Raw genomic sequence first — 12603 nt, forward strand, 5'->3', positions numbered from 1 at the left:
TTACAACATACAGTGACAGCACATACAGGGCAAATCCATCAAGTGGAAGCACTGCACCAGCACACACAGGGTCAATCTGTACAGTGGCAACACACACAGCATTATAATAATCAGGTATTACGTACATCTCTGAATCAGGCCCTGATGTTCTTAAAGCAGCATACAGATGTGTCTTGCTGCAGCCTTGCTGCTTTTAGCAGTGTGCTGTAGCGGGACCACAGTGCGAACGCAGTGCATCATGCCACGCTTGTTTGCATTGCTGCCGGCTGCCACTGAAGTGAATGGGAGGCGGGTGCAGGCACACACCAGGTTCCAATCATATCTATGGCATAGCGGGAATGTGCGATTGTACGCGCCCAGCTATGCCACGGTGTGCTTGCTGTGATGCGTACACATTACAGCAAGGACAAAAAGGACACATCTGTATGCTGCTTTACAGACATCTTCAGGGAATACAACCAACTAGGGAAAAATCAACTGTCCTACTCACCAATCCTGGGTTGCAGAGATCCAGTGCTGTAGTTGGTCCAGTAGACTGCACACCAAACCCCCGGGGAGGGGGCGGAGGTCAGCGCTGCTAGAGGGCGGAGCTTATTGCGGACAGAGGGCGGTTCCTATCGCAGCCAGGAGGGTCACACACTGGTGGCAAATCCTAGGTTGGTGGGGGGCGGAGCTTAGCACGGCCAGGGGCGGAGCATAGGTCCGCAGCGCTCCAGCCTCCGGTGATCGGCGGCCAGGAACTGAGGTATGTGTACAATGTTTGGGGCAGGCAGGGTGATAATGTGCTGGGCTGGTGGTCACAGTAGTGACAGGAAAAACATTTTTTCCTGTCAACACTGCACCGCAGGGAATCCTCTGGGCCTATTTTCATGGGAGGCCTGGAGCTGCAGCTCCATCCGCCCCATTGTTAATCCGGCCCTGACTGTGCATGCATATGCACCGCAATGCGCCCGCGCATCGGACAACAACGGGCATCGCCGGTCAGTGACGGGATGATGCAAAAAATCCTACCGCACATGCTGATTGACAGGAAGAGGCCATTTGTGGGTGGCAACTGACCATTTACAGGGAGTGTCCGGAAAAACGAAGGCGTGTCCAAGCGTTTTCAGGGAGGGTGTGTGACGTCAGCTCTGGCCCAGATCAGCCTGTTCTCATCACACTGTAGGAGTAAGTCCTGGGCTGCACAAAGTGAATTTTTACAGCTCTGCGTACACATGGGATCGCACACTTGCACAGCAAATTTACACACCCTCTGGAGGCGCAGGACAGCAAACTTTGCAGCCCAGCGATCAGGTCTGAATCAGCCCCTGAGGCTGTAGCTGCTGTTGGTGCAAGGGAAGAACTGGGAGGTGCTCTCTATCTTCTCTTGTGCTACTGAAAGGCTAGTTTTCTGTGGGAGGCGGGAGCAATTAATGTGTGTTTTATTGTCTTCCTGTGGTGGCCAATTTGTTTAATTTTTTCTTGTGGGGCCAGGGTGTTTTAGTTTTTTTTCATGTGGGGGGTAATGTGTTTTTTTTTTCTGCGGGGCCTTTTTTTTCCTGTGGGGGGCCAATTTGTTTTATTTTTATTCTGTGGGGGCCAATGTGCTTTTTCCCCCTCTGGGGTCCAATATGTTTTATTTTTTTCCTATGTGGCCAATATGTGTGCTTGTTTTTTTGTTTTGTTTTTTTACCTTTGGGGGGCAATGTGTGTGTTTTATTCCTGTGGGGGCCAATGTGTGTGCTGCTGCTGCTGCTGCTAATAATAATAATAATAATAATAATAATAATAATATTTGTTAAAGTAGTAATCATGTATATAGTTGGATTAGGAAGAAGGGAGTGCTCAAAATTTTTTTGCAAAGAGTGCTAGTAGACCTGGGGCCTGCTCTGAAACAGTGCAAAAGATAAAGAATTATTATCATTATTAAAAGTAAGCGGTATGAGATTTTAAAAGGGAAAAACACTTTGATGTCCATGGGCAGTGCTGGAAACTATCACCGCTGCAGCGCTTCACAGCTAACATATGTACTCCATGGGCAGTGCTGGAAACTATCACCGCTGCAGCGCTTCACAGCTAACATATGTACTGTAGTGTAGATATTTGTAATCTTGCTCAATGCTGAGTTGTACAAAGCGTGGATGCAGGAGCAGGATCTACAGTAATGGAAAATTCACCACTGTGCAGGAGTGAGTTAGAAGTCATTCATTTATTCAGTTTAATACATCATGTAGAATATTTGTTTTCATGTTCTATATGGTTCTCGCTATTTGTATCATATTACGGGAATGTAAGTGATCGCTAAGTACTGTATTTAAGCTATTCTATATCAGCAATTTTGGTGGCGAGAGTGGCAATGTTAGCACAGTATTCTATTTTGAAACACCAATGCCCAAGTATATTGAAGGTGAGGTGTTAAGGGGACTATTAATCCTGAAAGAACTGTTAATAGCCTCTCTGATGGACTGAAATGGCATCCTGCTTAGTGAGGAAGTATCTTGCCAACTCCAGTGTCACTCAGATTGTTAGAGGATGCCCTTTATAAACAGAATTCTGCAGCAAGAAGAGGTAAGCTATGACAGATAACTGCACGGAGATAGCAGAATTCTGGCAAAGACCATACCACAGCATGAGGCCCACAATGAGGGAGCTCTAAGATTCTACATTCCACAAGCTGTGAACCCCCATTGGGACAGGCAGATCCAAGAGCCCAGAAAGAAATGAAGGCGTTTTCCAGGGATCTCATGACTTTATTGGTGAGCTGAAGCCTGCTCTCTGTGGCTCTAGAGGTGCCACTTACAGCGCAATACTGGTGATATTGGGGTCTATTTACTAAGCCTTGGATGGAGATAAAGTGGCCGGAGTTAGTCTCAACCAACCAGCTCTTAACTGTCATTTTTTAAACACAGCCTGTGACATGGCAGTTAGGAGCTGATTGGCTGGTACTTTATCTCCGTACACTTTATCTCTCTCCAAGGCTTAGTAAATAGACCCCTTTGTTTTGGCCGTAAATACTGTATCAGAGAAAATTCAGTGGAGCATAACTTGGTCTGATGAGGAAATTCCTGCATGTCTGCATTTCCGGGATGGTGTTTATGCTGCATGCCATAAATATTGATTATTCAATATAAATGAGGTGTCTGTCCCGTAGCTGGTTCAGTACACCTCTATCCAGACACACGTCAGGCTGTGCTCATTAACTGTCAGGAGTTTGGCTTGTTACAGAAAGTAGCCACCAGTATTTATAGGTTAAAGAATATTCTATCTCTGGATTATATTAAAAGAACAGTATTAAGAAAGAGGCGTTTACAAACAGGGAATAATGCTACTATTTCTTCCAGCTGACATCATGCACTGGATATTAAGTGCCTATTTAAGGAGTCGGTCATAGATCAGCATAAGTAAATTGCTTTGATTGCAGAATGAGAACATACTAGCGAGCAGTTTGGTCTAGAGATGAGCGGGTTCGGTTTCTTTGAATCCGAACCCGCACGAACTTCACTTTTTTTTCCACGGGTCCGAGCGACTCGGATCTTCCCGCCTTGCTCGGTTAACCCGAGCGCGCCCGAACGTCATCATGACGCTGTCGGATTCTCGCGAGGCTCGGATTCTATCGCGAGACTCGGATTCTATATAAGGAGCCGCGCGTCGCCGCCATTTTCACTCGTGCATTGAGATTGATAGGGAGAGGACGTGTCTGGCGTCCTCTCCATTAGAATAGAGATAGATTAGATATTGTGCAGAGTCGCAGACAGAGTTAGTTTACCACAGTCAGTGACCAGTGCAGTTGCTAGTTAACTTTTATTTAATATAATATATCCGTTCACTTCTCTCTGCTATATCCGTTCTCTGCCTGAAAAAAAAAACGATACACAGCACAGTCAGTCACACAGTGTGACTCAGTCTGTGTGCACTCAGCTCAGCCCAGTGTGCTGCACAGTCATCAATGTATAAATTAAAAGCTTATAATTAATTGTGGGGGAGACTGGGGAGCACTGCAGGTTGTTAGCAGGAGCCAGGAGTACAATTATATTAATTAACAGTGCACACTTTTGCTGCAGGAGTGGTGACCAGTGCCTGACCACCAGTATAGTATTGTTGTATACTACTAATATCTCTTTAAATATCAACCAGTCTATATTAGCAGCAGACACAGTACAGTGCGGTAGTTCACGGCTGTGGCTACCTCTGTGTCGGCACACGGCAGGCAGTCCGTCCGACCAGAATTGTATTATTTATTATTATATACCTACCACCTAACCGTGGTTTTTTTTTCATTCTTTATACCGTCATAGTGTCATCCTAATTGTTACGAGTATACTACTATCTCTTTATCAACCAGTGTACAGTGCGGTAGTTCACGGCTGTGGCTACCTCTGTGTCGGCACACGGCAGGCAGTCCGTCCGACCAGAATTGTATTATTTATTATTATATACCTACCACCTAACCGTGGTTTTTTTTTCATTCTTTATACCGTCATAGTGTCATCCTAATTGTTACGAGTATACTACTATCTCTTTATCAACCAGTGTACAGTGCGGTAGTTCACGGCTGTGGCTACCTCTGTGTCGGCACACGGCAGGCAGTCCGTCCGACCAGAATTGTATTATTTATTATTATATACCTACCACCTAACCGTGGTTTTTTTTTCATTCTTTATACCGTCATAGTGTCATCCTAATTGTTACGAGTATACTACTATCTCTTTATCAACCAGTGTACAGTGCGGTAGTTCACGGCTGTGGCTACCTCTGTGTCGGCACACGGCAGGCAGTCCGTCCGACCAGAATTGTATTATTTATTATTATATACCTACCACCTAACCGTGGTTTTTTTTTCATTCTTTATACCGTCATAGTGTCATCCTAATTGTTACGAGTATACTACTATCTCTTTATCAACCAGTGTACAGTGCGGTAGTTCACGGCTGTGGCTACCTCTGTGTCGGCACACGGCAGGCAGTCCGTCCGACCAGAATTGTATTATTTATTATTATATACCTACCACCTAACCGTGGTTTTTTTTTCATTCTTTATACCGTCATAGTGTCATCCTAATTGTTACGAGTATACTACTATCTCTTTATCAACCAGTGTACAGTGCGGTAGTTCACGGCTGTGGCTACCTCTGTGTCGGCACACGGCAGGCAGTCCGTCCGACCAGAATTGTATTATTTATTATTATATACCTACCACCTAACCGTGGTTTTTTTTTCATTCTTTATACCGTCATAGTGTCATCCTAATTGTTACGAGTATACTACTATCTCTTTATCAACCAGTGTACAGTGCGGTAGTTCACGGCTGTGGCTACCTCTGTGTCGGCACACGGCAGGCAGTCCGTCCGACCAGAATTGTATTATTTATTATTATATACCTACCACCTAACCGTGGTTTTTTTTTCATTCTTTATACCGTCATAGTGTCATCCTAATTGTTACGAGTATACTACTATCTCTTTATCAACCAGTGTACAGTGCGGTAGTTCACGGCTGTGGCTACCTCTGTGTCGGCAGTCGGCAGGCAGTCCGTCCATCCATAATTGTATTATTATTATAATATATACCACCTAACCGTGGTTTTTTTTTCATTCTTTATACCGTCATAGTGTCATACTAGTTGTTACGAGTATACTACTATCTCTTTATCAACCAGTGTACAGTGCGGTAGTTCACGGCTGTGGCTACCTCTGTGTCGGCAGTCGGCAGGCAGTCCGTCCATCCATAATTGTATTATTATTATAATATATACCACCTAACTGTGGTTTTTTTTTCATTCTTTATACCGTCGTCATAGTGTCATACTAGTTGTTACGAGTATACTACTATCTCTTTATCAACCAGTGTACAGTGCGGTAGTTCACGGCTGTGGCTACCTCTGTGTCGGCAGTCGGCAGGCAGTCCGTCCATCCATAATTGTATTATTATTATAATATATACCACCTAACCGTGGTTTTTTTTTCATTCTTTATACCGTCGTCATAGTGTCATACTAGTTGTTACGAGTATACTACTATCTCTTTATCAACCAGTGTACAGTGCGGTAGTTCACGGCTGTGGCTACCTCTGTGTCGGCAGTCGGCAGGCAGTCCGTCCATCCATAATTGTATTATTATTATAATATATACCACCTAACCGTGGTTTTTTTTTCATTCTTTATACCGTCGTCATAGTGTCATACTAGTTGTTACGAGTATACTACTATCTCTTTATCAACCAGTGTACAGTGCGGTAGTTCACGGCTGTGGCTACCTCTGTGTCGGCACTCGGCAGCCCGTCCATAATTGTATATACCACCTAACCGTGGTTTTTTTTTCTTTCTTTATACATACATACTAGTTACGAGTATACTATCTCTTTATCAACCAGTCTATATATTAGCAGCAGACACAGTACAGTGCGGTAGTTCACGGCTGTGGCTACCTCTGTGTCGGCACTCGGCAGCCCGTCCATAATTGTATACTAGTATCCAATCCATCCATCTCCATTGTTTACCTGAGGTGCCTTTTAGTTGTGCCTATTAAAATATGGAGAACAAAAATGTTGAGGTTCCAAAATTAGGGAAAGATCAAGATCCACTTCCACCTCGTGCTGAAGCTGCTGCCACTAGTCATGGCCGAGACGATGAAATGCCAGCAACGTCGTCTGCCAAGGCCGATGCCCAATGTCATAGTACAGAGCATGTCAAATCCAAAACACCAAATATCAGTAAAAAGCCTCTTTTTTTCTTTGCGTCATGTGCTGTTTGGGGAGGGTTTTTTGGAAGGGACATCCTGCGTGACACTGCAGTGCCACTCCTAGATGGGCCCGGTGTTTGTGTCGGCCACTAGGGTCGCTAATCTTACTCACACAGCTACCTCATTGCGCCTCTTTTTTTCTTTGCGTCATGTGCTGTTTGGGGAGGGTTTTTTGGAAGGGCCATCCTGCGTGACACTGCAGTGCCACTCCTAGATGGGCCCGGTGTTTGTGTCGGCCACTAGGGTCGCTAATCTTACTCACACAGCTACCTCATTGCGCCTCTTTTTTTCTTTGCGTCATGTGCTGTTTGGGGAGGGTTTTTTGGAAGGGACATCCTGCGTGACACTGCAGTGCCACTCCTAGATGGGCCCGGTGTTTGTGTCGGCCACTAGGGTCGCTAATCTTACTCACACAGCTACCTCATTGCGCCTCTTTTTTTCTTTGCGTCATGTGCTGTTTGGGGAGGGTTTTTTGGAAGGGCCATCCTGCGTGACACTGCAGTGCCACTCCTAGATGGGCCCGGTGTTTGTGTCGGCCACTAGGGTCGCTAATCTTACTCACACAGCTACCTCATTGCGCCTCTTTTTTTCTTTGCGTCATGTGCTGTTTGGGGAGGGTTTTTTGGAAGGGACATCCTGCGTGACACTGCAGTGCCACTCCTAGATGGGCCCGGTGTTTGTGTCGGCCACTAGGGTCGCTTATCTTACTCACACAGCGACCTCGGTGCAAATTTTAGGACTAAAAATAATATTGTGAGGTGTGAGGTATTCAGAATAGACTGAAAATGAGTGTAAATTATGGTTTTTGAGGTTAATAATACTTTGGGATCAAAATGACCCCCAAATTCTATGATTTAAGCTGTTTTTTAGTGTTTTTGGAAAAAAACACCCGAATCCAAAACACACCCGAATCCGACAAAAAAAATTCGGTGAGGTTTTGCCAAAACGCGTTCGAACCCAAAACACGGCCGCGGAACCGAACCCAAAACCAAAACACAAAACCCGAAAAATTTCAGGCGCTCATCTCTAGACTTTGGTCAGGCATGGAAGGAGCTCAGGGTTCCATATGGAATGTGAGGATTGTAATCAGTTGCCTGCAAATAGAGCTACTATAAAAGAAATAAACACTTTCCATGTTTTATATAAACCAAAGCATTATTGATATAGCCAAAATACTTACATGGATATGTAGTATATGACTTTAAGTTTCTATGACTAAGTTACAAATGTTCTATGTGTGAGCCTTTTGTAACATGACAGTAGGGTCGGACTGACCCATAGGGCTACAGAGGGAACCACCGGTGGGCCACACTGACTGAGGGCCCATCTTATCTTTAGGGATCAGGTTTTAGACTGTACACTTGAATTACACATTATACATATGTTACATTATACTGCACAGGACTTTAGTGTATTCACCACAGTGCATTGCTGTTATTAATCTGCTACATGATCATGTATATACAATGTATTAAGGGGCCCAAATCATACAATCTCTAATAGTTAGCCAAGTCTCTGTGGTAGATGGCCACACCCCTAAACACGGGCCCCTATCACTACATTTCCCAAGTGGGCTCTTCATGCCCTAGTCCGACACTACACGACAAATATCAATACGATAATCCAATTTGTTCCAAACACACTCGCAACAGCTGCTGTGATGCATTGCTTTAGATCATTTTATACTTGCCTACTCCCCTGGATTCTGCGGGAGACACACTGTTTCTTGGGTAGCCCCCGCAGTTCCGGAAGAGTGGGCACCCCACCCGCATTCTGCCCACTTCCCTGCTTCTTCTCTCTGGGCATCTCCGGAGAGGAGATTACAAATGTCGGTAAATATGGATCATTTACACTTACAGGAAGTGGAGGAAAAAGAAAAAATCACAGAGATGAAAGTTTTTCCGACTGCAGCTGTTCATCATTGCGTGAGTGCCTTTTGCGTCATGTAAGCAAAATGGATGCTACGCCGGTAGAGAAGGCTTTTTGTGTGCAAGAATAAGCTAAATCAAACTCTGTTACTGTTGTACAGCAGCATTTTAGAACACGATATAGGAAACCTCCACCTACAAGGAAGTCCATCTACAACTAGAGCAAGAAATTTCTGAACACTGTTTTTTTATGTGAACGGTAAAGTTCTCGGAGGCCACCTGTATAAGGGGCAAGTGGATCGTGTCCGAGAGATTTTCACGTGCAGCCCTAAGAAGTCAACAACACATGCAATTTTAGAATTAGATTCAACAACAAACTGATCTTTTATAGTAAACCTGTATACATATGTGATATTATTTCATGGATTTATGTTTTTTAAAGAAAGAAGATGGAGGGTTTCCCTGTTTTATCTGTCTGCCATGATTACACCAAACATTTTACCACCACTTCAGAACTGGTGATCTGTGGCTGCTGTTTGTACTTTCTCTTGGTATATTTTCTAAAGGAAGAACACTACTGTACAATGCTCAGATAAACCAATGTAAGACTATGGGCGGGATGTAATGAAGTCTGAGCTTGGCGGCCGTGTGCAGGGGTGCCCACAGCTTTGCCGGGCTCCGGTAATGGGAGGAGGCTTGGTCAATGAGGGGAGGTATGGCCAGACCACTTTCAGTTCAAAATAGAATAAAATGTAACTTACTGAGGAGGGGTGCAGCGTGTGCTGTCCTGTGAGAGAGGCAGGGGGAAGGGGGAGGGCAGCGTGACCCTCCACTGGGCTGGGCCCTCTCTGCGCCACTGGTCGTGTGGAATGCCAGCCGAACTCGGATGCTTTTTTAAAAAGGGCAATCATCTACAAGGCATGGTTTAGCTTTGTTCATGATTCCCCCTTTAAAAAAACTTCAGAGTTCACCGGCATCCTGCACGGCCAACGAACTCGGAATTCATTACATCCTGGCCTAAAAATTCTATTTGATGGACAAAAAGCAACAAAGCTACCCCCTAATTATTAGTTATACAGCACATTAATTATAGAAGAAACAAGCAGTACTTTAGAAGTAAAAAAATAAAATGAAAGGGGTAATGGGAATATTAGGCAGCACTTACTGACTAACATGAAAAAAGTCGCCTCACAGACCAAATATCCATAAAATGTTGCGCAAAGCTTTTGCTTAAATAGACCACAGACATAGATCTCACAGCCCTACTGGAAGAGTTGGGGAAAGGGGGGGGGGGGGGGGGGGGAGTTTACTGCTGAGGGTAGGTGTGAGCAGAAGAACCAATCAGAAAGTGTAACCACAGAAATCGTGGCTTCTGATAGGTCCTTTCACTCACACACACCTTTGCAGAAAAGTTGAGGCTGCATTAGCCTATAAGTGACAGAACATTTTACAGTTTCTCATATTATACTGAATATTGGATAGCATAAGATTGCTTGCATGTAATGTGTCCGACTGAATTGCTAATACAGAAAAAGGCAGAAAGCTTAATTGCCGCAGAGCTGGTTAAATGTTTCCCTGTTATATTCCAACACACAGAACAGAACTAGCTGTGCCACGGCCGACTGTGTCTGTTTCATTAATAAAACTGAATTATGTTTTCTATACACAGTGCAACAGTACACATAAATAGCAACATCTGACATGTGATGCATTTAAAAGATAAATAAAGAACAATACAATCTAATAAAGTTGTGAGCAGAACACTAGTTACGACTAGAAATAAATTACTCCCATTAAAGAATGGATATAAAACAGTGATGTGCTCTCAGCACAACACATGAGATATACTCATATCAAGACGTATCACAATGCCCTAAGCTTGAATATGTATCATACATCTTGATACACAGAATATGCGTGCTCTGTTTTTATGCTCAAAACTCCTAACAGTCATTTTCATGTCCTTAAATGACCATGCCCAGAGCCTATTACATGTTGCAGTGCGCCATCTGAAAGCAACCCAGCCAAAACGCAATAGGCAAAATGTGAGTAGACACTAAAAATGCCTATGACAGAATACATTTAAGCTACATTAACCCTAAATGAGTAAGAGAACTCCTTTCATATACTCTACTCCCTGGCACAATTATGAATCTAGCAGGGCTGAACATACAAATACTGTAAGTTTAATTAATATCACCATTTATGACATAGAAAATCTTTTTTTTATTATGGTAAGAGATTATAATATGGGTATAATAAAAGATGGAAGGAAAAAAATAGTATATAAAGGGATTTAAATAGATTTTAACATTATTAATCAACATTTAGGACCATCTCAGGGTCCCATTTCAAAACATTGAGGGCATTAAGCTACTAATTTTCTGGAGTGCCAGTCTTACAGTATTGCTCAGTGGTGAATTTACCATTAGGCCTCATGCCCAGGGGTGACACTTACAAAATATTTCTCTACCACATGCCATCTTGAGTGGCGATATCTTTTGTGCCTAGGGGCGCCCTTACCCTTAAATTCACCCCTGGTATTACCTGGTGAATTTACCATTAGGCCACATGCCTAGGGGTGACACTTGCTGGGGAGGAGATGAGGCGACACTTGGTTACTTGTTTTAGTACTGTCGGTCCAAAATTCACCAATAACTACAAAATATTTCTCTACTACATGCCATCGTGAGTGGCAATATCTTTTGTGCCTGTGGGCGCCCTTACCCCCAAATCCACTCCTGGTATTACTAATCTGGCATTTATTCCTTGTTAGATACACTCTCAAAGATATTGTATATAAAGGCTCATCTCTCCTTTCTGTTTATGGTTGCTTGGTAAAACTGAGGGGGAAAAGATACTTGGAATCAGGAATGCCAGTAGAAATGATGAACCCTGGTACAAAGGAGCATGCTCATGGGTGTGGCCGCCCTATGTTGGTGCTTTCAAGACCTCATCCACAGAAGCTATGCCTCAGGAGCCACAGAGGCGAGTGTGCTTGCTCCATTTGGGGTTGTAACTGCACCTTGGGCAGGCCTGGGCCTCAGTACTTTGTTCCTGCCCCTACACCTCTTGGTGATCGTGTATAGACCACACATCCTGCAATATAAATAATGTATTCTCCCAGTGGGGTATGGTATGTAATACCGGCGCTCAGGATCCCGGCGCTCAGGAGACCGATGCCGAAATCCTGACTGCCAGTATCCCATTAGTGAGCGCAGCGAGTACCCTCACAGGCTCGCTGCGCTTGCCATGCTTTGGGCCCGGTGGTGAGCTTTGCCCGCCACACTTTTATATTCCCACTCGGGTGGTGGCATGGACCACCCCCCGAGTGGGAAATCAGGGCATTGATTAGGATTCCGATCAGCTGCATTTCGTCGGCTGTGGGGACTCCGGCGTTGGTCTCTTGACCGCCGGGATCTAGATAGCTGGTAAATTAACTGCATCCCCCCCAGTGATGTCATGGAAATTATACAAGTGAAAGTGATTCCCTTATACCTGTTCCTTCACAGTTACTGCACAGTACAAAAAATAATTCAGAAGAAAGATGAGGACATCTGTTTGTGGGGTATATCTATCTATATGTATCTGTAGGCACAGCAGATTTCTAGAGATGTTAATAATCTGTTTATGTATATGCAAATTATTATATAAAAGAGGCACTCAGCAAAAAGAGGATGCTGGTGTTACACGGTCCATGCATTCCATTTCGGCTAGAAACAAATCTACTGTTGATTATAATTATGCGGAACAAACGAGTGATGAGACACAAAATACATATATGGAATATTGTACAGATAGAAATCGGGGAACGTTCCTTTTGATTCAAAATGCAATAAATATGGTCATATTTTTTGAATCCCATCCTCCCACTATGATTAAATTCTTGCACCACACTTTACCCTCTCAACAATGTATCCCACTACAGAAGGTTAGCAAGATAATAGGATGCATTGAGCAAGCAGCAGCTCTGGCAAACCAGTTTACTCTAACATACTTCTACATATTTCATTGAAGTCT

At 43.9% G+C, this 12603-nt stretch overlaps 1 protein-coding gene and 1 long non-coding RNA gene across 8 annotated transcripts in view; one reads left to right on the top strand and one right to left on the bottom strand.

Moving 5' to 3' along the window:
• The window catches only part of BRSK1 (BR serine/threonine kinase 1), a 662917-nt gene that overhangs the window by 227618 nt on the left and 422696 nt on the right, over nucleotides 1-12603 (bottom strand). The window lies entirely within an intron of this gene.
• The window catches only part of LOC134966236 (uncharacterized), a 105451-nt gene continuing 95398 nt past the window's right edge, over nucleotides 2551-12603 (top strand). The window contains exon 1 of the long non-coding RNA XR_010188607.1: nucleotides 2551-2735. This is a non-coding gene — a long non-coding RNA (uncharacterized LOC134966236). The remainder of the gene's footprint in view (nucleotides 2736-12603) is intronic.

The sequence above is a fragment of the Pseudophryne corroboree genome, chromosome 10, assembly GCF_028390025.1.
Source record: "Pseudophryne corroboree isolate aPseCor3 chromosome 10, aPseCor3.hap2, whole genome shotgun sequence".
NCBI lineage: Eukaryota > Metazoa > Chordata > Amphibia > Anura > Myobatrachidae > Pseudophryne > Pseudophryne corroboree.